The sequence below is a fragment of the Mchenga conophoros genome, linkage group LG12 (assembly GCF_057382185.1).
Source record: "Mchenga conophoros isolate Kocher_MC1m ecotype Shallow Benthic linkage group LG12, M_conophoros_male_GT1.1, whole genome shotgun sequence".
Taxonomy (NCBI): domain Eukaryota; kingdom Metazoa; phylum Chordata; class Actinopteri; order Cichliformes; family Cichlidae; genus Mchenga; species Mchenga conophoros.
In genome coordinates this window covers 7839196-7863232 of record NC_140537.1, presented here as the reverse complement: position 1 = coordinate 7863232, position 24037 = coordinate 7839196, and the positions used below count along the sequence as shown (strand labels likewise).

The 24037-nt window shown below is 42.4% G+C and overlaps 2 long non-coding RNA genes across 2 annotated transcripts; both read left to right on the top strand.

Annotated features, from left to right (window-relative positions):
- Positions 1-5611: 5611 nt before the first annotated feature.
- LOC146562090 (uncharacterized) lies at positions 5612-6136 on the top strand. Its single transcript, XR_014894531.1, has 3 exons — positions 5612-5703; positions 5777-5866; positions 5944-6136. It is a non-coding gene; the product is annotated as an uncharacterized LOC146562090 (long non-coding RNA).
- A 5978-nt stretch (positions 6137-12114) lies between these two features.
- Positions 12115-12686, top strand: LOC146562089 (uncharacterized). The gene is made up of 3 exons (XR_014894530.1): positions 12115-12206; positions 12280-12369; positions 12447-12686. It is a non-coding gene; the product is annotated as an uncharacterized LOC146562089 (long non-coding RNA).
- Positions 12687-24037: the final 11351 nt, after the last annotated feature.

The following is a 24037-nucleotide window of genomic DNA, read 5'->3' as shown; positions in this document are numbered from 1 at the left end:
CAGCCTTTGCTTTGATTACTGCATTGCACACTCTTGGAGGCTGGTGACTTTGATGAATTTATCCTTGTTTTAGCAATTTTCTGGACTAACTGAAGCTCATTGAGAGAAGGCCACAGGTTTGCCGCACTGTCAACAAAGCAAAAGGGGGCTACTTTCAGCAATCTAAAATATGAGACATTTAGTGTTGCAATTTTTCTTTGTTATATAATGTCATATATCTTCATATATTTGATGTCTTCAGTATGTATCTACAATGTAGAAAGTGGTAAAAATATAGAAAAAACATTAAATGAGAAGGTGCGTCCAAACTTTTCATTGTGTATGTGTGAATATCACATGAAGAAGAGCACCTGACACAACCAGCATGGGCAGCAGTGCAGACCTGATCAGTGGTTTTCAATCCTGCAACACAGTGGAGGAAAATCACAGTCCGATCCAAATGCACAACTGACAATAGTGTGTCCAAGGAGTAATCTAAAAACAGTTAAAATGCTAATAGCAGTCTAGAGGTGCAACAAAGTCGTGAAGGAGAGATTAGCATAATCTACATTAGCTGTGGTTTTTGGATTTTATGAGTGGGGTAAATTAACTTGATAGCTTACTGTTCTAGCAAGATCTTGGTCTTACCCTGCAGTAGTATTACCGCTGCTACCATAACAGATTTAATTTGCTACAGAAGTGGTTTGGTGAAGAAGATTTGATTATCAATACACAATGAACAAAATGTGTTAATGTTAATCCTTTTAAGATTATGTGAAAGCCATACAAGTGTAAACATTTCTGTAAGATTTGGTGGTCAAGTACAGCCTGAGTAGAAGAGGTAGATAAATGTCTGGCAAGTTATTGAATTATACGCATATATACCACTAACCACTATACCACTAATATGATGAACCAATGCAAGTGAGCACACAAATAAATAAACTCAGAGCATCTGGGTAATGTGCAATAACTAACACAATATGATTGCATCTGTACATCTGCACATTTTTCTGTTTTATTGGAAACAGTTCAATTCAATTCCATTCAATTTTATTTATATAGCGCCAAATCACAACAACAGTCACCTCAAGGCGCTTCATATTGTTCAGTAGATACAGAGAAAAGCCCAACAATCATGTGACCCCCTATGAGCAAGAAGTTTGGCGACAGTGGGAAGGAAAAACTCCCTTTTAACAGGAAGAAACCTACGACAGAACCAGGCTCAGGGAGGGGCGGGGCCATCTGCTGCGACCGGTTGGGGTGAGAGAAGGAAAACAGGATAAAGACATGCTGTGGAAGAGAGACAGAGGTTAATAACAGATATGATTCAATGCAGAGAGGTCTATTAACACATAGTGAGTGAGAAAGGTGACTGGAAAGGAAAAACTCAATGCATCATGGGAATCCCCGGCAGCCTACGTCTATTGCAGCACAACTAAGGGAGGATTCAGGGTCACCTGGTCCAGCCCTAACTATATGCTTTAGCAAAAAGGAAAGTTTTAAGCCTAATCTTGAAAGTAGAGATAGTGTCTGTCTCCTGAATCCAAACTGGAAGCTGGTTCCACAGAAGAGGGGCCTGAAAACTGAAGGCTCTCCCTCCCATTCTACTTTTAAATACTCTGGGAACAACAAGTAGGCCTGCAGAGCGAGAGCGAAGTGCTCTAATAGGGTGATATGGTACTACAAGGTCATTAAGATAAGATGGGGCCTGATTATTTAAGACCCTGTATGTGAGGAGCAGGATTTTGAATTCAATTCTGGATTTAACAGGAAGCCAATGAAGGGAAGCCAATACAGGAGAAATCTGCTCTCTCTTTCTAGTCCCTGTCAGGACTCTTGCTGCAGCATTTTGGATTAACTGAAGGCTTTTCAGGGAGTTTTTCGGACATCCTGACAATAACAAATTGCAGGCGAGGAATTACAAACCCCTCATCATCAGTGGCACGCCAGTGGAGAGAGTGGACAGTTTCCGATACCTGGGTGTCCACATCACTCAGGACCTGTCATGGTCCTGTCACATCAACACCCTGGTTAAGAAAGCCCGTCAGCGTCTCTTCTTCCTCAGAAGACTTAGAGACTTCCATCTGCCACTGAAGGTGCTCAAGAACTTCTACTCCTGCACCATCGAGAGCGTCCTGACGCCAAACATCTGCACCTGGTTTGGGAACAGCACCAAGCAGGACAGACGAGATCTGCAAAGGGTGGTGCGCTCGGCAGAACGCATCATTCAATCAGAGCTCCCTGACCTGCTGTCCATCTACACCAAGTGGTGCAAGTCCAAAGCTAGGAAGATTATGATGGACCTCTCCCATCCCAACAATGGACTCTTCTCACTGTTGAGGTCTGGGAAGCGCTTCCGCTCCCTTAAGGCCAAAACAGAGAGAATGAGGAGGAGCTTCTTCCCCCAGGCTATTCGGGCCCTGAACCAGGTGTAGGACTGGACTCTCCCAAACACGTCACTATAAGACTGGACTCTCACACACGTCACCACACGCACCACCACACATTTCCTATAATCCTATAATTCCTATAATTTATAATCCTTATCTTTATAATCTCTTCTGCTATTTGCTCATTCTTTACTGTAAATTCCTAAGTTAATTTGTAAATTTTTGTAGTAAATTGTAAATATTGTAAAACTTTTCTTCTGTCATTTAATGGTCGGGCATTGTACAGCTACAAGCATTTCACCCCCATGTCATACTGTGTATGGTTGTGTGTGTGTGACAAATAAAATTTGAATTTGAATTTGAATTTGAATTTGAATAGTGCAAACATTTATTAAAAACGCTAGCATCCTAGCTGCATGAGATCACACAAGTTACAATTTCTTCTTGCTTCTGTTTTTCTTCTGTTGCATCAAGTTTATCTAAGATAAGATAAGATAGCTGGACTGGCCATCGGGCATACCGGGCATTTGCCCGGTGGGCCGCTGGCGATTTTTTGTTTTTATGGGCCGATGGATCTTTTTTTTTTTTTTTTTTTTTTTTTTAAGGAAGGGTATATATAATGAAAGGTGTTGGATTGGCCAATTGTTCATGATCGACTCTGGGCTGGACCAATTACAGCCGAGGAGGCCGGATGCACCCTCCCCCTTGTTTAGCAATCACGTGATTTTCGTGCATTGCATGCCGGGAACTCGTGGCAAAACAATCCAAGTACAGCATTAAATACAAACATTTGCAGCACCGCAAAACGTTCATTCTCTGGTTCCAATACCTTCTTGTTTTTTCTTTGCCGCACAAAAAAGGAATGTACAAAACAAAAGGAGAACAATGCCGGTCTGTACAAAGACAGACTCGACGAAAAGACAAAGAAAAGATACGAGGAAAAAAAATCAAAGGAGTGAAAGGGTCAGACCCTTACGAGCACACAGAGTGGACAGAGTGCCCAACTTTCACCACGTGCAGATTTATAATTATACGGTTCTTGGAGTGAGTGCATACACTCATTAAGTTTAGTAACTTCAGGTCACTGCAACAAGCCCAGGTACAGTTTAGCGACGGATGGGTGCAGGACCTTGAAACGCACCGTGTAGAACGAAAAACCATCGTACAAACAAAGGTAAGTTTACCAGTCTCACAAATCGTCGTCATAAATACACATTTGTTAACTGTTTATTAATATAACCTTTGAGCTCAACGGTAATTAATTAGTAGTGGAAATTATTTCTGGTAGCATTACAGAAATGTAGCAGTGACAATAATATTGTATGTTGTAATCACACTGGACAATAAGTGATACAAAACAACTGTTTTATCCTGTGAATAAAAGTATATGTTTTTGTCAATGTACCATGGTAATAACAGAAGCGAAACGCAATATTGTGTCAGGACAATTCACTATTTATGCACAATAAACAAAGGAGCATAGCGCGACAATTTCTGTTCAGCGCCAGACTTGCTTGTAATCTATATCACCAATTATGTTAAGAAAAATGACTATTAACTCATTCACTGCCAGCCATTGGCAGTGAATGAGTTAAACCCATTGACTCATTCACTGCCATTGACGGCTATAGACGTCAATGGCAGTGAATGAGTTAACTACTAAAAAACTCTGACCTCTGTGGAAATGCTTGGAGCAGACTAACATGTGAGCTGGAGTGTTCTGAGACGTTATATTTGGTATATCCAGACCATCCGTCGGCTCTTACTTCGGAAACATGGCTTAAAAAATTATCTCTTCAACAACGTATTCCGATAAAAAAAAACAAAAAAAAAACGATCTCTTTACCCGTCGGCTTCCCGTGGCTGTCATGCGACCGGCTATTGCAGTTAATAATATAACAGCTTCTTGCCATTTTTTGGGTTTCTTTTTATCGCTGTGTAACTGAGTTCAATTGAAAGCCTGCGTGCGCTAGTACCTCTTGCCATAAGTTCCCAGAATCCTTTGCGGTTTTACCCCTGAATGACGTCACATTTTCAATCTTTATCCTGGTGGGCCGGTCTCTAGTCAAAATGCCCGGGCCGATTTTTTGTCCCAGTCCAGCCTTGCTCGGGTGGGTTCCTCTGGGAAATTCGGTTTCCAAAAGCACAACACCGACAGAAGTTACAGAGTTACAGAATATTATATATACACACACACACACACACACACACACACACACACACACACACACACATAAATACAGAGACATATATAAATAAAATATACGAAGGGGATAAATAGAATAAATAGGAATAAAAATAAAAATACAAGTGAATTGCACATTTAAAGTATTGAGGTCTATTGCACCATTGACTATTAACAAAAGTATTGCACAAAAGGTATTGCACAGTGAGGTGAAGAGGCACTACAGCTTAGTTGTTCCCCCCTCCTTTGTCCTCCTGTTTCCCCTCCCTCTCCCCTCCAGAGAGGAGTTAAACAGTTTGATGGCGTGTGGGACAAAGGAGTTTTTAAGTCTGTTAGTTCTTGTCTTGGGGAGAAGCAACCTGTCACTGAACAGACTCTTCTGGTTGTTAATGGCCGTGTGCAGAGGATGCCTGGCATTGTCCATAATGTCCAGCAGTTTTTTAGTGTCCTTTTCTCTGCCACTGTCACCAGAGTGTCCAGCTTCAAGCCGACCACAGAGCCAGCCTTCCTGATCAGTTTTTCCAGCCTGGATGAGTCCTTCTTTGCTGTGCTGCTCCCCCAGCACACCACAGCATAGAAAAGTACTCCAGCAACCACTGACTGGTAAAACATCCTCAGGAGCTTCCTGCAGATGTTAAAAGACCTCAGCCTCCTGAGGAAGTACAGTCGGCTTTGGGCTTTTTTTATACAGGTGCTCTGTGTTGCATGACCAGTCCAGTTTGTTGTCCACCCACAGCCCGAGGTACTTGTACTTGTTGACCACCTCCACCTCCTCCCCCTCTATCTGAACCGGCAGTGGACCTTCTCTGGACCTCCCGAAGTCCACAACCAGTTCCTTAGTCTTTGAGGTGTTGAGTTGCAGGTGGTTTGTGTGACTCCATGCGACAAAGTTCCTCACCAGACTTCTGTACTCCTCTTCCTGATCATCCCAGATACACCCCATTGTGACAGGTGAGACCTGGAGATTTGGGACCGCCCCTGGTGGGCGGAGCTGGTCCTCGCTCCTTTCATAAGCGCAGGTGTGGGCAATTGGGTATTCCTTTTGCAAACCTGAAGCTGCGAGTGCTTGGTCCGAGTTGGGCAAGTTGGTGTTTCTTTACTATGAAAGTCTGATATGCGTCCTTCCCCTAAACTTCTGTTAGAACGGTAGGTTACACAAAAATGTACCACTTGAGCTCTGGCTGTTGGCAGAGGTTTACAGTTATTTGCACCCTTGTAGGTGGGAAACATTGCTCCCGTGAGAACGGTATAGTGGACTTCATCGCCACTGACCCACATTTATTAGGGTGTGACACGAACTTGTGGACAGGTAACAAAACCAATTCAGTGGAGGTATATTCCTGTGTTTTATTGTCCAGCTAGTGATCTCCTGTCTTTTATTCACAGAGTACCGAGCTGCTGCTTTGCCAGGTGGATTTCTGGCTGCGGGCAAAGGACCCGACACATCAGTGTGTTTTAATTTGTTTTAAACTGGTGTAAGCCGACAGACTGACTGCTGCGGCTGTCGATGGTTTTGGTTTTTGGTTTTACTTTTTCTGTATCAGTAGGCACCACAGATATTGATCCTTTTAGTATTTTAACCCCTTTATTTATATATATATATATATATATATATTGTCGCAGACGGTGAAGGCGCTGCAGGGAAAACAAATCCTTTTTTTTGTCTCCCCGCTTTTGCATGCACAGCGGTGGGCCCGAGTGAAGACGGCACTGAAGATTTGACTTTTTTTCTATAGTGTTTTACCCAGTTGGGGTCATGTGTGAGTTGCCGTCCATGTTTAACCTGTGTGCTATGTCGATTTGTTTTTAAACGGTTCCCCGCAGCGCTTGTCCCGTCTCACGGGCAATCGCACAGTTTTATCGTTTTTTAATAAGGTAACGTTTTTAATTGTTTTTAGGTGCTGCTGTTACACTGTTTCTTTTATTTTGTATTAAAAATTAAACTCTTTTAAACTGACTGTGCGCCTACGGCTCTGTCCTATTTTAAATAGGTACCTACCACGGGTCACAAACTGGCGTTGTCGGACAGGACGAGCCTCTAGGTGTGCACAGCGATTAGTCAGTTGGTTTGTGTAAAATTTTTATTTTTATGGGTGTGTGTTTTTAAACTGTTTTATATTTGTATTTATTTTTTTTAGGCAAAGCAGCAGCTGGTAAATCCTGGTGGTAACAAAGTGTAACCTGCATTTAAACACAGTAGGCACTTACTGTTGAGGGTTTTTATTTTTTATTATGGAGTCCCAATCAGGCATTTCTAGCCCCTGTAGACCTCGTGACTCTACCCCTATGGAGGGCTCTCTCCAAGAGAGGCTGGTTTATATCCCTAGAGAGAGGTCGTGCCCCCTGTTTAGTGGAACTGGGGAAATTAGTGTCCAAAGTTGGGTGGAGGAAATAAAATCTGTGATGCGCACTCGTAGACTTGCCCCTGTTGATAGAGCCCATTATATCTATGATCATTTGACTGGTGATGCTCGTGAGGAAATAAAATATAGGTCCCAGCAAGTAAGAGAAGATCCAGACCGCATTTTTGGTATTCTCCTTAGCCAGTATGGTTGCCCCATGTCCTTTATTGCTGTTAAGGAAGCTTTTTATGCAAGAAGGCAGCAAGAAGGAGAGTCACTGAGGGAATTCTCACATGCATTGTTTTCTCTCATGGACAAAATGATCCAAAGTTGTCCAGAGAGGCGAATTCCTGAGGCTGCTAGACTGCTTTCTGATCAGTTTGTAGAGGGTGTCCGGGATGGAAATTTGAGCCGCGAGCTTAAAAGGATTGTTCGCGAACATCCAGATTATGACCTCCATACTTTAAGAGATGAAGGCCTCAGGTGGGAGCGGGAAGGCAGAGTAGGAGTAGAACCCGGCCGGTTCAGGACTTATTCTGTCCCAGCAGTCTACAGCATTCAGCATACAGGACAAACAAAGGGGCCAAGGGATACTATTGGGTCAGAATTAGCAGAGGTTAAGGAAATGTTAAAACGGCAGCAGGCCCAGATTGATCAGCTTACACATGAGTTGAGAGTTGCCCATACATCAAGTAAGTCTAGGTTCACGCAGAGAGGAAGGCAGGTTATTTGCAGACGGTGTCAGAAGCCTGGCCATTTTGCTAAAGACTGTGATAATGAGAGGGTAGTAGCCTTTGAATCTACAGCCCCTAGCAGGAGCTCATCTGGGCAGGGTACGTTTTCCATGCAGGCGGAAAACTAGCACCCTCTGTTATGCTGAGCCACATATCAGATGGGGACATAACTGGCTCCAACAGTTGTAATGCTCAAATGTCTGGTCCCCCACCCAAGTTGGTAGGCTCCTGTCCAAAGGTTACCATTAATATGGGAGGGGTAGATGTCTCCTGTTTATTAGACACTGGATCCATGGTCACTACCATCACGGAGAGTTTTTTTGCCAAACATTTTAAGAACTGGGGTCCAGAGAAACTGAAAGCATGCCATTGGCTGCGGTTACGGGCAGCTAATGGGCTAGATATTCCCTATGTTGGCTACCTGGAGCTTGATTGCCAAGTGTTAGGGAGGCAAATACCGAAACGTGGTGTGTTAGTTGTTAGAGATCCTTTGGAGCCCAGCCCCAACTCAGAAATATGTGGAGTACTCGGCATGAATGTGATCCGTGAGTGTTATAGGGAGCTGTTTTTGGAACATGGCTCTGCTCTTTTTGACCTTCCTTTAGTGCAGGAGGATCCTTGGCAGCAGGCTTTGCAGCGTTGCCATACAGCGCAGCTACAGCCTGAAGCACAAGTTAGTGGCCCAGTGAGAGTTAAGGGTAGGAGAAAAATTTGCATCCCCGCAGGCACAATGAAGTTTGTACCAACTGCATGTCGGAAAGTCCCTTCAGCACACACTGGAACAGCGCTGTTCGAACCATTAGATGCTGGTTTGCCTCATGGTCTCCTTTCTTCTCCAGCTTTGGTCCAGGTGGTCAGTGGCACTGCATTTATCCCAGTTACCAATGTGGGATTAACTGAGGCCATTTTGCCACCTCGCAGTCAGCTTGGCACCTTGTGCCAAGTTGAAATTGTCAGCCAATCGGATGGCTCGACCAGGCTCTTGGAAGATTTGGGAGAGGAAAAACGTGTTACCATTGCAACCCAGAGTGTGGAATCCAACCCTCTGAAAACTGCAATTAATGCAATTGATCTCTCAGCCCTCACTGTACAGGATCAGGACAGGGTAAGGGCCCTTTTGCGTGACTACCAATCTGTTTTTTCTTCACATGATGGTGACTTAGGGTGTACCAATTTAATGACTCATGAGATCCCACTTTTAGATGAGACTCCGGTCCGCCAGCGGTATCGACGGATTCCACCTTCAGAGTATGAGAGCGTTAAGGCCCATATTCAACACCTGTTGGAGAGTCAGGTGATCAGAGAAAGTTGTAGCCCTTTTGCATCCCCAATCGTGGTAGTACGAAAGAAGGACTCCAGTATTAGGCTTTGTGTGGATTACCGTCTGCTGAACTCAAGGACTAGGAAGGATGTTTTTCCCTTGCCCCGAATTGAGGAGTCCTTGGATGTGTTGTCAGGTGCATGTTGGTTCTCTACCTTGGACTTGGCTAGTGGCTACAATCAGGTCCCTGTTGCTGAGCCAGACAAAAAGAAAACTGCTTTCTGTACTCCTTTTGGGTTATTTGAGTTCAACCGTATGCCGTTTGGCCTCTGTAATGCACCAAGCACCTTTCAGAGATTGATGGAGCGAATGTTTGGTTCCCAGAATCACCAGTCTTTGTTGTTGTACTTGGATGATGTGATTGTCTTCTCTACCACAGTAGACGAGCATATTCAGCGCCTAGGAGCAGTACTGGAGACCTTGCGGGTACAAAACTTGAAGGCCAAGTTGGAAAAATGCTGTTTTCTGCAGACAGAGGTAAAGTACCTTGGGCATGTGATCTCCAAGGACGGGGTAGCCACGGACCCAGACAAAATATCTGCGGTGTCTAATTGGCAAACTCCTAGCTCTGTTGCTGAATTGAGATCATTCTTAGGGTTTGCTAGTTACTATCGCCGCTTTGTTCCAGGTTTTGCATCCCTAGCTGCTCCGCTCCACCAGCGGGTGGCCGAACTGGCTGGGACTAAGCATAAACGCCCCTCCAAGCGTGCATTGCAGGAAGTTTGGACCGAGCAGTGTGAAAATAGCTTTCAAGAGTTGAAAGCTCGGTTGGTGCATTCCCCCGTATTGGCTTATGCTAATTTTTCACAACCTTTTATCTTGGAGGTTGATGCCAGCCACTGGGGTCTGGGGGCAGTGCTTTCACAACAGCAAGCTGATGGCAAGGTGCGTCCTATAGCTTATGCTAGTCGAGGGCTAAAGCCCACGGAACGTAACATGTCCAATTACAGCTCCATGAAACTTGAATTCCTAGCCTTGAAATGGGCTATGACTGAAAAATTCAGAGAATATTTGCTGGGTAACAGGTGTGTTGTCTATACAGACAACAACCCCTTGAGCCATCTGACTACAGCAAAGCTTGGAGCTTTGGAACAGCGCTGGGCGGCTCAGCTCTCTTCTTTTGATTTTTCAATTAAGTATCGTCCGGGTCGTACAAATGGCAATGCAGATGCTTTGTCTCGACAGTGTCAGCCATCCGATCAAACTGTGTCTTTAGAAACACTGCTTCCTGGTACTTCCCTTCCAGACTCTTTAGTGCAAACCGTTTTACCACCCCAGCAAGTAATCCAATCTATGATTTCGGTTTTACCCTCTCATTCACTTGCAGACCTTGCTACTTTGCAGAGGGAGGACCCCACGATTAGTGGTTTTTTGAAGTTTTGGCGCAGAGGAACTGGCCCTACTCGCCAGGAGAGAAGAGATTTGCCAGCAGCAGTGCTGGAAATGTTGCGCCAGTGGAGGAAACTGGTAGAAAAGGAGGGCGTCCTTTATCGGCAGATCTTTCAGCCAGATGGGGGGGAACCAGTGTGCCAATTAGTGGTCCCTCAGAGTCTCAAGAATGAGGTTTTACATGGCTTGCATAATGACCATGGTCATCAGGGAACTGACAGGACTGCAGACTTGATACGCAAGAGGTGTTATTGGCCAGGTATGTCTAAGGAGGTCCAGGATTACTGTCAGCAATGTGAACGTTGTGCGCAGGCTAAAGCAGTTTATCCCAAACCTAAAACAACCATGGGTCACCTCATGGCTGCGAGGCCCAATCAGATTCTGGCAATTGATTTCACATGCCTTGAACCCTCCGTTGATGGCCGTGAAAATGTATTGATTCTTACTGATGTGTTTTCAAAGTTCACTCAGGCCATTTCTACTAAGGATCAAAAGGCAACTACTGTGGCCAGTGTTTTGGTTTATGAGTGGTTTTATCGCTTTGGTGTTCCCTCTAGGATCCACTCCGATCAGGGGAGGAGTTTTGAAGGAGCATTAGTTCAGCAGCTATGCCAGTTATATGGTGTGGAAAAGACTCGCACCACTCCTTACCACCCACAAGGTAATGGCCAGTGTGAGCGTTTTAATCGGACTCTGCATGATCTGTTGAGAACCCTGCCCCCTGAGCAAAAGCGTCATTGGCCCATGTATTTACAGCAGCTCACCTTTTCTTACAATACCACAATCCATCAAACTACGGGTGAGTCACCCTATTTTCTTATGTTTGGCCAAGAGCCCCAGCTCCCAGTTGACTTCCTGTTAGGCAGAGTGGAGGAACCCACCCACGGCCCGGTACACACTTGGGTCCAAGAGCATCAGAAACGTCTAGATGTAGCTTATAAAGGTGTGAGTAACCGCACCAAAGCAGCAGCGACGCTGCGTGCAGATCGTCAACCTGCCCCAGCTTCTGACCCCTTGCCATTGCATCAGTTAGTGTATTTGAGAGATCATAGCATTCGGGGACGGAATAAAATCCAAGATTTTTGGGGCGTTACACCGTATTGTATTGTCCGTGCCCCTGCTGATGCTGGTCCTGTGTATACAGTGGCCCCACTCAATGATCCAGAACAGAAAAGACAGGTTAATAGACAATTTATCAAGCCGATCCCTGCTGATATCTGTGAGAAAATAAGGGCAGAGCTCCAGCAAACTGCTAACCCTAGAAGTTCACCTGACCGGTTACCCCCGTCTGAGAATGAGGGAGACTTTTATGTGTGGCAACGAAGGGAGTCCCCAAGAGGTGACCCCCAAAGTGTACAAACTGATTCTGCACCTTGTCCCCAACAACTCCCAGAGGACCTGGCTATAGCAATGAGGCCGCAGTCCAGAAGGACTAATCCTGGTACCCTGACTCCACAGTGTAGTGTCCCCACTCCATTAGTTGAAAGTGGTACAGTTAGAAGAACGACACGCTTAACAGCTGGCCACCATTCCAATCCACACCATCTGCCCCAATCAGCTGAAGCCAGGCCACCTAGTGTACATTCAGTTACAGCTTTTTATAGACCGTGGCTTTAAGGTTCCATTGTCGGGTCGCCAATGCAAAAACCAGGGGGGAGAATGTGACAGGTGAGACCTGGAGATTTGGGACCGCCCCTGGTGGGCGGAGCTGGTCCTCGCTCCTTTCATAAGCGCAGGTGTGGGCAATTGGGTATTCCTTTTGCAAACCTGAAGCTGCGAGTGCTTGGTCCGAGTTGGGCAAGTTGGTGTTTCTTTACTATGAAAGTCTGATATGCGTCCTTCCCCTAAACTTCTGTTAGAACGGTAGGTTACACAAAAATGTACCACTTGAGCTCTGGCTGTTGGCAGAGGTTTACAGTTATTTGCACCCTTGTAGGTGGGAAACATTGCTCCCGTGAGAACGGTATAGTGGACTTCATCGCCACTGACCCACATTTATTAGGGTGTGACACGAACTTGTGGACAGGTAACAAAACCAATTCAGTGGAGGAATATTCCTGTGTTTTATTGTCCAGCTAGTGATCTCCTGTCTTTTATTCACAGAGTACCGAGCTGCTGCTTTGCCAGGTGGATTTCTGGCTGCGGGCAAAGGACCCGACACATCAGTGTGTTTTAATTTGTTTTAAACTGGTGTAAGCCGACAGACTGACTGCTGCGGCTGTCGATGGTTTTGGTTTTTGGTTTTACTTTTTCTGTATCAGTAGGCACCACAGATATTGATCCTTTTAGTATTTTAACCCCTTTATTTATATATATATATATATATATATATATATTGTCGCAGACGGTGAAGGCGCTGCAGGGAAAACAAATCCTTTTTTTTGTCTCCCCGCTTTTGCATGCACAGCGGTGGGCCCGAGTGAAGACGGCACTGAAGATTTGACTTTTTTTCTATAGTGTTTTACCCAGTTGGGGTCATGTGTGAGTTGCCGTCCATGTTTAACCTGTGTGCTATGTCGATTTGTTTTTAAACGGTTCCCCGCAGCGCTTGTCCCGTCTCACGGGCAATCGCACAGTTTTATCGTTTTTTAATAAGGTAACGTTTTTAATTGTTTTTAGGTGCTGCTGTTACACTGTTTCTTTTATTTTGTATTAAAAATTAAACTCTTTTAAACTGACTGTGCGCCTACGGCTCTGTCCTATTTTAAATAGGTACCTACCACGGGTCACACCATGATGGCCGTGTCATCTGCAAACTTCTGAATGTGGCACAATTCAGAGTTGTAGCAGAAGTCAGAGGTGTACAGGGTGAAGAGAAGAGGGGACAGCACAGTTCCCTGTGGTGCTCCTGTGCTGCTGACCACAGTGTCAGACGTGATGTCCTTCAGCCTGACGTACTGTGGTCTGTCGGTGAGGTAGTCGGAGATCCAAGCCACCAGGCAGGGGTTCACCTCCATCCTGTTCAGTTTTTCCTGAAGCATACATGGACGGATGGTATTAAAGGCACCGGAAAAGTCAAGAAACAGGATCCTGACCGTGCCTTTTCCCCCATCCAGGTGTGAGTGGGCTCTATGCAGGAGGTACAGGATGGCATCCTCCACTCCGACATCCGCCTTGTATGCAAACTGTAGTGGTATAAGAGGTATAAGTAGAGTAACTAGAGGAAGGTGAAATAAAGTTTGAAAGCCTAGTCTAAAAAAAGTTAAAGTTAAGAAAAAGGTGCGGTGTTGCAGAGCTACTTGGATAGGCTGCCGTCACTCCAGCGCCATCTTGGAGCCATCTGAGCCACAGTTCACATCCCACAAGGTAAAACATTTACCACATCAGTAATTTTCCGACTCGTTTTATTTTCTCTTTTATAAAGCATTGTCACTCATCCTAAAGACTCACTATCTGGCTTCTTTCTCAGACACTTTCAAGAACTTGAAAAGTACCACTTTTACACAATACTCCTTGGATTGAATGTGTTCTGTTGAGCTTGAAGAGTTTCCTTCTTCTTCGGCCATGTTCTCTTAATAATACACTCACTTGGTTGATTACTTTGCCCGTTTCTTTTATTGTTAGCAACACAGGAAGGGAATGAGATACATCATTGCTTCAGCAGTTCGCGCTTCGGAACAACAGGAACAGGAAGTGAAGTAATCTATAATCACCAAAATAAAATCCTTTTCAAAATAAAATGACAATCAGAAAACGTCTTTCACAACATAAAATAAATAAATATATTTACTCTTGAGAACACAAATCTAACACCCCCCCCCCCCCCCCCCCCTTGTTCTCGTGCTGTTAACCCATAGCATCTTATGCATTTCCAAAGAACCATTTTTGAAACTTTCTGAGTCTCACTCTTGTAACTGGTTTTGTTAGTATGTCTGCAGCCATTTCTTCTGATGGACAGTGTTCAATGCAGATTTTCCTTTCATTTACCGCTTCACGAATGAAGTGATATTTCACATCAATATGCTTTGACCTCTGTCTGTTCACTGGGTTTTTACTCAACGCAATGGCCCCTTGGTTGTCCCCAAACAGTTTAGTACATGTGTACCTTTTTCTGTCCATGCCGTTTAACAGTTGGGTTAAGTACATGCTTTCCTGAGTAGTGGTTGCAAGACCAATGTATTCAGCTTCACGTGTTGAGAGTGCCACTGTAGGCTGTTTCTTTGTTTTCCAAGATATTACTGGTCCCTCTTTAGTAAGTGCAAAACAGTAGCCTGTTGTACTGCGTCTGTCTTTTACAGGGGATGCCCAGTCAGAGTCACTGTAAGCAATTAGATCTAGATCCTCACTGCTTTTCTTAAAGATCAGTTCGAAGTCGTTTGTGCCTTTTAGGTATCTGAGGACTTGTTTTGCCGTTACTAAGTCCTCTCTCGTGGGTTGAGCTAGTGTTTGAGATAGTCTGCTAACCACCCAGCTTATATCTGGTCTCGTACATGTCATGGCATATATCAAACTGCCCACTATTTCTCTGTACTCTCTTGAGTTAACAGTCTCATTTGCATCATTTCCTCCACATGTAGTAGTGTCCGTTTTTAGTTCACACGGTGTGGATCTGGGTTTGCATTCAGACATCCCAAAGCGTTCCAACATTCTTTGAATGTACCTCTTCTGATTCATCCTGATTTCACTCTCTTTTTGTATAAACTGTATCCCAAGAAAACTGGATATTTTCCCCAGGTCTTTCATGTTAAACTTTGACCTCATTGTTTCTTTGAATGTGTTTAACAAGTTAGTATTGCTAGCCGCAATGATCAAGTCATCTACCCAGATGATAACCAGTAGAGTTTCGTGTCCAATGTCCTGTATACACAGTGATCAGAAAGGTTTCTTTCAAAGTCATTTTGTTCAAGGTAGTCATTCAAGAGTTTGTACCAGTTTCTACCTGATTGTTTTAACCCGTAAAGGGATTTCTTTAATTTGTACACCAAGTTTTCTCCTGACTCTGTTTGCTCAAAACCTTCTGGTTGTTCCATGTATATTTCTTCCTCAATGGGAGCATGCAAATATGCAGTTTTAACATCCATTTGGTGGATAATAAGATCATTCTGGACTGCTATTTGCATTAGGGTTCGCACAGATGTCATGTTTGCTGTTGGTGCAAATGTCTCTTGGTAATCTATTCCTTGTGTCTGGTTGTAACCTTTTGCTACAAACCTGGCTTTGAATATTTGTCCTTGTTCATTTTCTTTGAGGGCGTAGACCCATTTTCCTCCAATGGTATTTCTACCAGTAGGTAAAGTAGTCAGTTCGAATGTGTCATTCTCTTTCAGAGAGTTGATTTCTTCTGTCATTGCCTGTTTCCACCTTGGTGCCTCTGGTGACATCAGCGCCTCTTTATAGGTTTGGGGGATTCCACAGGTTGCTCTGTAACAATAATCAACACTTACAGAGGTTACATTTGCTAAATCTTTGCAGTTAGATGTGTAATCCTCTAGATATTTCGGAGGTTTCCTTTCTCTGTTAGGATAGCGCTCAGTTTGGTTTTGCTCATCACCCTCATTTCTTTCTATGTCAGGGTTTGGTTCATTTGTGTTGGTTTCCTCTTCTCTAGGAGGTCTGTTTTCTGCTGCATTTTCATTTTGTTGTCCTGTACTTTCTTTTGAGGGTACTACATACTCATAAGTCTGAATTTCTGAGTCATATTCATCAGTCTGTGTTTGTTGTTCAACAGTGTTCTTCTTGATAAATCTCACAAGCCTGTGTTTTGACACTTTTCCTGTGCGAGGGTTATAGACCAGGTATGCTGGGCTATTTTTACTATAACCCACAAATATTCCTTTTTCACATCTGGGATCAAGTTTCTTGTGGTTATGTGTGTATGCATAACAGTCTGATCCAAATATCCACAGTTTTGAGAGATCTGGTCTTTTCCCTGTTAACATTTGATATGGTGTACTTTTAGTCCTATTACTGTAGCATCTGTTGCGGGTGTGAGCTGCATTTTGAATGGCGTAAGGCCATAATTCTTTTGGCAGCTCTTTTTCTAGTAAGAGACACCTCCCCATTTCAAAGAGAGTTCTCCATTGCCTCTCAGCTGTGCCATTTTGATGAGGAGAATATGGTGCAGATGTTTCATGCTTTATGCCTTTTTCTCTTAAAAGAGACTGAAAGGAACTGCTTGTGAACTCTGTGCCATTGTCCGATCTAATGCACTTAACACTGCCGTATGGTGCACAGTCAGTTAGAAACTTTGCTGTGGCCTCTGTCGTGTCACTTTTCTGTTTTAGGAAGTAAACTGACACTGCCCCTGAAAAATCATCGGTAAATACTATAGCGTATTTATGACCACTCTGGCCACTTGGTTCAATAGGGCCGGCTAGGTCAGTGTGTACCAACTGTAATGGTTCACTCGCTTTTGGGTCACTTTGTCTGTTTCTGTTGTTAGTGAATTTCCCTTCTGTGCACACATTACAATCTAGCATCCCCCTGCCTGTGATTTTCATGCCATCTACAACATCAGGTAGTTTTAACACATCGCTAACATTACAATGTCCTAAAATTTCGTGCCATGTTTTTACATCACAAGCCAGATTAACAGTATCACAGGACATTATGTCATTGAGTGATGTTTCAATGTTTGCCGTTTTCAAATAGTAGTCTGTTGTATTCTTCGATGGGGAAGACTGTCCCATCTTTGTTCACTAGTTCGTTCTGTCCCTTCTTGAAGATCACCTGTGCTCCATAGTTTGTAGCTGCCTTCACTGAAAATATGCTCTGAGGGTAGGATGGGATGAACAGAGCATCTCTCAGTGTGATGGTGGTACAGTGTCCTTGTGTGTCTCGTAGAGAGACGTTCGCGTCTCCCCTCTTGAGTGCGACATTGTTTGTCCTGGATCCATCAGCGAGCTCCATGTAGTGTTCCCCAGGATCAAAGGTCTCGTCGAACTTTATGAACTTATTCTTCTCCGTAATGATGTGTGAAGTCGCACCACAGTCCACCATTAGTCCTTCTCTCATTATGTCAGTAGTCAGTGGTCTTTGACTGACTTTAAATACAAAAGTCTGCTCTTCTTTCTTGCCCTCTAGTTTTACTACAGTTTTGCGTCATCTCTGTACTTGGTTTTTCTTCTACATGTCTCATCACTGTGTGTCGAGCTTCTATGGTAGTTACACCACTTAGGTGTTCCCTTTTGGCGACAATCTTTTACAAAATGTCCTTTGTTTCCACATCCATGACAGGTGATTGATGTTAAATCAACCTTCATCACATTATCCACTTTTACTTTGTTGTCAAATTTTTCTGTTTCCTCGTAACTTCGTAGGTTGCTTTTGAACTGTGTGAATGTTAAATCTTCACTGCTTTGAGTTGTGTGGATAGCAAATGGCTTGTAAGTTTCAGGAAGCCCCTTTAAGATCATGGCGATAATAAGTCCATCACTGATGACTTCTTTTGCATTTCTTAGAGAGGTCACTGCTTTTTCAGCTCGGATAATATAATCTGTCACTGTCTCATCTGGTTTCTTCTGTAAAGACGTCAGCTCTGTGTACAGTGCGATGATTCTGGGCTTGCCTTTACTATCGTAGTGGTCACGTAGTATTTTTAAAGCTTTTCTTCCGTCGTCAGCCGCATCTCTCATTACCAGTGACAGACTTTTATCATCGAGAAACTGTATCAGTTCAGCGTAGCATTCAGCATTCTTCTCTGCATCTGGGTTAGTGACTGATAATATAGTGTCCTTTAGGCCAATGATCCGAATGTGGCCGAGAAACTTCGCCTCCCAAAGTTCGTAACTGTTTTCGTCTCCGTTGAACACTAACCTCTGCCATCTTCCTCCTGTTGTGTCACGCCTGGGCCCATAACCTGTTGAGCTTGAAGAGTTTCCTTCTTCTTCGGCCATGTTCTCTTAATAATACACTCACTTGGTTGATTACTTTGCCCGTTTCTTTTATTGTTAGCAACACAGGAAGGGAATGAGATACATCATTGCTTCAGCAGTTCGCGCTTCGGAACAACAGGAACAGGAAGTGAAGTAATCTATAATCACCAAAATAAAATCCTTTTCAAAATAAAATGACAATCAGAAAACGTCTTTCACAACATAAAATAAATAAATATATTTACTCTTGAGAACACAAATCTAACATGTTCCCTTGCATAGATAAATTAAAACTCAGTGTGCGAGCACACACCTGTTCATTTAGAATTATTCAGATTCAGTAAAGGTTCTTTGTACATTTCTATAATCAGATTAGTGAGTGAAACCAGTCGAGTTTACATATGAAAGAAATGTGTTAGACGAATTAAAAATTCCATTCTGTTGCTTAACTGCGAGGCAAAAAGTTAACACATTTAATAAACTTTGAACTTGGAATCTAGAGTTACTTAGAAAAAGCTCCAAGAGACTTCACTCTCTTCAAGACTTATCTTCTGGGAAAAAGTGTCAAACATAAAAAAAAAAACTGCATAAAAATCTATTTTTAATTCACCATCATACGCTGCTACTCTCTTTTTATTCATTGCACAATACTATGTCACTTTTTATAATCACTTGCACTGATAGTTATGTTATTTTATTTTACCTGATATAGTAGTATACTATAGTATAGTATCGTTACTTTGTTAGAGTTATTTTGCTATTATATTTGCACTATCCTACTGGATCCTTCAATTCTTATTGTCTACTATTGTATATCTTTATTCCTCTGCTCCTCTGTTTCTCTTGCTGCATTGAGCATGTTTATGATGATGAAAGGATTCCCTCGGGATAAATAAAGCTCTTCTTATCTTATCTTATCTTATCTTATCTTATCATATTGTGAAATTACTTGTCACCAGATTAGATATGCAACACTCCCATCTCTGAACAGTTGACAAAAATTTGGTTATAAGCTAACATTATGCCATGTTAGGCTTGAATGTCCCAGAAATCACACTGTATGACAGTTTGTCTGAGTTCAACAATGTCCAATCTAAAGAGTGTTTCACTAATACTGGCTAAAAGCAGCAAAAACACCAGCGCCTACCAAGAAAAGTTCCAGATATCTTCAACAACTCAGTATCCCTTTCATTGGACGTGAGCTTTACTGACTTATTGGCTCACATTAAGTCCTTTCACATCATTTTACAGCATTCTCCGGAGTAATAGATGGGGACACATACTGACAACTAAACAGCAGTAAACAGCAGACAGCCTACACTCACTACAGATGAACTGAACCTCGCTCTGCCATTGATCATGTTGTACTGGATAGACTTCAGCAAAACCATGGAAACATTTTGTGAAAAAACAATCTTTCTGAACCTGCACAATGTAAACTTTCTAGCATAACTTTCCACAAAAAGCTTTAGTGCTAACAAATCCAGAGATAATGTATAATTTATTCCAAAGTGGCCAAGACAAGAGCCTCTCAGATCACATTGTGAGACAGGGTGCACAATCAGGCAGTCACACTGTCACAGGCCTGTATTGCCAATAGGGAGAAATTTCAGTCAGTTGCATGTTTAAATGAATTTATAAGCAATACGCATCAAGATGAACGACCTTGTTGTCAATAGAGCGCTCATAACTTCTACCAGTTTGATGCAGAAATAAAGTTGTTACTTGTCAGCTGCTTGAGCTGAATGGGAAACAGAAAGACATTACTCTGGACCTTTCTGCGGATATTGACCTTTTAGATGGTAAGATGACTGAGCTCAGGCAGCTGATATTAATATTAACTGCTCAGTATAATCATAAAAAAACCTATATTCAGCATTAGGATGGTAAATGGCCTGTATTTGTATAGCGCTTTACTAGTCCCTAAGGACCCCAAAGGATGTGTGTTGACGGATTTAGCTGGCCTTCCTGTTGTAACAAGTAAATCTTTTTGTCTCTAAAATGAGATTGTGATTTTCATACGCATATCTGCATATCCGTCTGTTCACATACTGTTAATTGTCCAGACCTCAAGCTGCATTAGCAGGGAAGAGCTCTGATTGGCACTAATTTAGGGAGCACTTGATTTGTCTTTACAGCCTATTGGTGGAGTAAGGATTTTCAGGATCACTGTTCATTTAATTGTGGGAGTCCAAAATCGTGAATGAAATTGACATTCAATGAGCTTTACAACACTAGTATAGGTTTAATAGTTAAATGGGATTACTTCTTGCAAAAGCCTTTTGAATGTCGACGGTGTGTGAGCGCAAGCGTAACTGCACTTACAGTTAATGATAGTTGGCTGGGGGTCCTTAGGGACTAGTAAAGCGCTATATAAATACAGGCCATTTACACACACACAAATATAATGATTTAAAATTTTTGTCACCTTTTTTTGGAGACAAATCCATGCACCTTGGGGTGCCATGCAGTCCTAGTTGGGAACAGTGGTTTCAACACTGATTTTGTTAACACTGAAACCTCATGGATCTAGTTATGTTCCTACATAAAATGTTGCTGTTGGTGTATTTTACAGTTATATCATCCCCACAATTCAGTCTCAGTTGTGATGATACTGCCATCTTATTTCCACTGCTAGTGTGACTGAGCCAGTAGTGATGTTTGGGCTTCCTGGAAGATATATCTTGGCTATAGATATATCTTCCAGGAAGAAAGCTAAAATTAGAAGCGTCACTGGAAGCTGTCCAAAGGTGCACAAGCAGATCATCTTCAAATTGTCCAAATTTGAGTCAGGAATGGTTTTGCCTTACAGGAATCAGAGTCTTCTATTGAATTTAATTCAATTCAATTTTATTTATATAGCGCCAAATCACAACATTAGCCTCAAGGCGCTTTATATTGTAAGGTAGCCCCTACAATAATACATGCAGAGAAAAACCCAACAATCATATGGCCCCTATGAGCAAGCACTTTGGTGACAGTGGGAAGGAAAAACTCCCTTTAACAGGGAGAAACCTCCAGCAGAACCAGGCTCAGGGAGGGGCGGGGCCATCTGCTGTGACCGGCTGGGGTGAGAGAAGGAAGACAGGATAAAAGACATGCTGTGGAAGAGAGACAGAGGTTACTAACAGATATGATTCAATGCAAAGAGGTCTATTAACACATAGTGAGTGAGAAAGGTGACTGGAAAGGAAAAACTCAATGCATCGTGGGAATCCCTGGCAGCCTACGTCTATTGCAGCACAACTAAGGGAGGATTCAGGGTCACCTGGTCCAGCCCTAACTATGTGCTTTAGCAAACAGGAAAGTTTGAAGCCTAATCTTAAAAGTAGAGAGTGTCTCTCTCCCCCGAAGAGGGGCCTGAAAACTGAAGGCTCTCCCTCCCATTCTACTTTTAAATACTCTGGGAACAACAAGTAGGCCTGCAGAGCGAGAGCAAAGTGCTCTAATAGGGTGATATGGTGCTACAAGGTCATTAAGATAAGATGTGGCACCTTGTATAAAGCAGGTGGTCTCAATGTTGTTGTCTGAGATATATTTATCTGAAGAACAGTAACACATGTATATGAGTATTTTCTTACAGCCTTACAAAAGATAAAGAAACATAATAACAACGCCTTTATCTGTTGATATGAAAAGTTGTTTTTTTCTTGAGAAAAAAATGACTTTCTGAAGTGTTTCTAGAATTAAAATGCATTTGGTGCAGGACGGTTGCTCAGATGGCAAATTACTTGCTGAGCTACTGATTTCTGTGCAACCTTTGACACAACAGGTAAAATTTCTTAGAATAGGTAGAAGATGATTTTATAAATACTGAAAGAAGAGCAGCCAGCTTCCATGAACTGGAAAACATTTCCTCAGATTGTCAAAAGGTTAATCATTTCTGTAATAGGATAGAGCCCAGAGCAGCAACAAACCTTTGAGCATAACTGTTTCCACACCAAACACATCCTTTGCTTTGAATGGTTGAAGATCTTCGTTGTCGTAAGCTCTAATTCAGGGACAATTTCCTCAGGCTGAAAGCTGGTTCCACTGGACGATATTTGAGTACTCAGGTGAAATATATTATACTACAGCTACAGAATCAATAGGACGGTGGTTAAAAGCTTCCACTACTTCAGCTGGACCCTTGAAGTAGAAAAGATATTCATATACTGTCCTAACTAACTTTTAAAGTGCATTCAGAGCCTGTTTTTTCAACATTTGGCCTTTTATGTTTTAGTTATTAAAAAAAACACACTGGCACATAATATCCACATATGAATAGAAAAAAGCTGTTTGAAGTGCAGTGTACTCGGTGCAGGTGCTGATACAAGTGAAGACTCAAGATTTCCTCCATTAGATTTATTCAGTAGGATTGGCAGACTGAAAAATCATCAAAGCAGCTTAACATCATGTCACTAAAAATGGAGATGCAACAATCTGCTATACAAATTTAACAGGAAAGGCTGCCTTTAAGTCCAACCACAAACAATACAGTTGATTTAGCTGCTGGAAACATGATTGATCGTAAATTTTACAAACAGGAAATGCTTCTTGAAAGAAATAGGAAACAAAAGTTAGAATTTCTGACTGAACGTTATTAGTGTGGTTGAGTCTCAAAAAGGGGATGTGTACTTCCTGCCAGAAAGGTTCTCATAGCTTAGCTTTCATGTATTCATTGTCCTCTTCTGACTCGCCGGACAAGTCAGCTTGAATGAGCACATGAATGCAGAAAAATTGACCTAACTTTGAAGTTCAAAATATATTCCTAGTGTAAAGGTGGACAACCTTATCTGATGACCTCACTAGTCAGTGACCAAATTATTGTTAACTCTAAAGCAGCAGTCTGCTTTTAATGCTGATCATATAATTAGTGCGATTTTATTCTGACAGAAAAAAAGAACACATACAAAAGTTGTTTGAGTTGCTGTTTAACATCCAAATGAAAGTTCATTTTGAATAACTACAGTTTACCCTCTAACCCTAGCGTTTGGTAAATATTGACTGGGTGTGGGTGTGTATTACCTTTTGTGTTCTAGCACAATTATTTTCATCCAATTAGCTTCACAGAAAAGTGACTTGCTTTTTCCGACTCTCTGTATGCACATTTGGTGGCCTAATGAACAGAATATGATAACAAAACCTGATCCAGCTCAGTGATTTGAAAGAGCAGCAATAAGATCTACAAGACTGCTTCCAGCTACAGCTGCTTGTGTCCAAACACACGTCAATAAACCGATCACACTCCAAACTTTAAGTAATTTGCTTTCTGTTACAGTATCTAAACGAATGAGTTGTAAAGAGTCACCTATTGTGCAGCTGTTACAAACAAGGAAACTGTTTTTGTACCTGGTTGTAAACATGTTTTAATGCTACTGAGTTATATATTTTAATTACAGGAACTGATCCTCTTTTTGGAGCCAGCATCAAGTGGCCACTCCAGGCATTGCAGTTTTGTTTTTTGTTTTTTTGGCTTATCTACTGTTTCATTGTGCTGTTTGTGATGGAATAAGTCTGCTTTGAGATTTTTCTATTTGTGTTGTAGGCTGTTTTTCATGAGTAATGAATAAGTATTTATATCTATGTACCCTTTTTTTTAGAAAACATTTCAAAATCAAGACCAAAGCTTTGCCATAAGCTACAACAATGCTTCCTTTTGTCCTTTATCATTGCTGATCATTCAGTGGTTATACTGAAATGACCTTTTCAATGCTTTCAATGCACATGCATAAAATATTATTGTGCCTGTCTTCTGATAAGAAAACAAAACTGAGGCACCATGATTAGATCTATTTCTATATTTCATTCACAGGTGCTTTATCTGTTACACCCCCCCCCCCCCCCCCCTCCCCCCAACACTTTGTCTCTTGGTATTCTGTTGGAATTGTTTTGGAATTT